The sequence below is a fragment of the Mus pahari genome, chromosome 18 (assembly GCF_900095145.1).
Source record: "Mus pahari chromosome 18, PAHARI_EIJ_v1.1, whole genome shotgun sequence".
Taxonomy (NCBI): Eukaryota; Metazoa; Chordata; class Mammalia; order Rodentia; family Muridae; genus Mus; species Mus pahari.
This window is the reverse complement of record NC_034607.1, coordinates 5341144-5343322: the sequence shown is the minus strand read 5'-3', so window position 1 is coordinate 5343322 and position 2179 is coordinate 5341144.

Sequence of the window (2179 nt, the reverse complement as noted above, 5' to 3'; positions counted from 1 at the left end):
AGCCTTTCAGATAGACCCAGTCAGAACTTCAGTTAAGTCCTAACTTTCTAAGCATACAGAGACTGAATAAAAAATGATAAAGCTAGCTTTCTTAATTCTAACCAATTTTTCTACCCTTCCCTGCCCCTTTAAAAAAATATTCATTGCCCGATTGATCCAGAAGAAGCTATGAAGCATCATCATCCTAATAACTTGGGATTCAGTGTGTGGATATGTGTATTTGAAATTATTGATAGGGTCTCATTTTAATGGATAATTTGAAATTGGTCATAAATTTGGACAGGGAGTAAACTAAATAGAGAGCTTAGACTCTTGATTTCTATATTTTCTTTCCTCTTTTCTGTGCTTTCTTTCTTAGGTAAAGGGAAGAGGTTTGAAAAGGGAAAAGAGGAATAGTGGAATATAAGAAATTATATATGTGAAGATGTTTAACTAAATTTAATCTCAATGCATTTTATAGATGTAATAGTAGAAATCTTTAAATTTTGATGTAGAATTGAAGTTATATCTCCTTATATTGGTACAAAATTTATATACTGATAATCATGTATAAGGTTTTCATTGCTCAGGCGGTGGTGGCGCATACCTTTAATCCCAGCACTTGGGAGGCAAAGGCAGGCAGATTTTTGAGTTCGAGGCCAGCCTGGTCTACAACAAAGTGAGATCCGGGACGGCCAGGGATATACAGAGAAACCCTGTCTCGGGAAAAAAAAAAGGTTTTCATTGGTATAAATCTTTTAATATTGATACACAATTGAAAATTGATTTTGTTACTCTTTGCTAGGCATTATGCCAATGCAACTCACTTAAGAATAAAAGGCTGGAGGTGTCCACCTGGGAGGGTTCTCACTGCCTGAGCTGATAAGAGAGCCATCTTTGCTCCGGTGCATTGCTGGAGCACACAGCTTCTGGGACAGATCCTTTCTCTGGTTCCAGACATCCAGCACCTTTCCTGCCAGAGGAGAGGTGTCCGCCCCAGGAGGGCTCTCACTGCCTGAGCTGGTAAGAGAGCAATCTTTGCTCCAGTGCCTTGCAGGGGAGAGGGCAGACTGCAGAAGCAACACAGCTTCTGGGACAGACCACATTTCTGGCTCCAGACATACAGGCACCTTCCCCCACAGATGAGAGGTGTCTGCCCTGGAGAGCTCTTACTGCCTGAGCTGGTAAGGGAACCTTCTTTGCTCTGGTTCACCTAGGCTCCAGTCTGCACTGGTGAGAGTGTGGACTGCAGAAGTTACACAGCTTTGGGACAGACCCTGTTTCAGGCTCCAGACATTTGGACACCTTCCCCGCCAGAGGAAAGGTAGCCATCTGTGAGGGCTCTGTCTGCCAGAGCAGGTGAGAGAGTCATATTGTGTCCAGGGTCCCTCGGTGTCTAGTCTGTGCAGGTGAGTGTGTAAAGTGCAGAAGCAACACATCTGGGACAGGCCCTGTTTTGGGCCTACATCTTCAGCCAGGAGGAAGATCTGAACACAAGGCCTCTGTGCACCTTCCCTGCTAGAGGAGAGCTTCCCTGCAGAGAGTAATCTGATCCCTGAGACTCAAGAGAGAGCTGAACTCCCAGGACTGTTGAAGAGGCTAAAAGAATCACAGGAGGAACAAGCTCCAACCAGAGACAACTATAACAACTAACTCCAGAGATTACCAGATGGCAAAAGGCTAAGATAAGAAACCAAGACCACTCACCATCATCAGAACCTAGCACTCCCACCTCAATAAGTCCTGGATACCCCAACACACCTTAAAAGCAAGAAGCAGAATTAAAAGCATAACTCATGATGTTGGTAGAGGACTTTAAGAAGGGCATTAATAACTCACTTAAAGAAATGCAGGAGAATGCTGCTAAAGAGATACAAGTCCTAAAAGAAAAACAGGAGAATACTTCTAAAGAGGAAGAAGTCCTTAAAGAGAGGAGAACACAAACAAACAGGTGATGGAATTGAACAAAACCATCCAAGACCTAAAAAGAGAAGTAGAAGCAATAAAGAAAACCCAAAGTGTGACAGTTCTGGAGATAGAAACCCTAGGAAAGAAATCAGGAACCATAGATGTGAGCATCAGCAATAGAATACAAGAGATACAAGAGAGAATCTCAGGTGCAGAAGATTCCATAGAGAACATGGGCACAACAATCAAAGAAAATGCAAAATGCAAAAAGATCCTAATTCAAAACATCCAG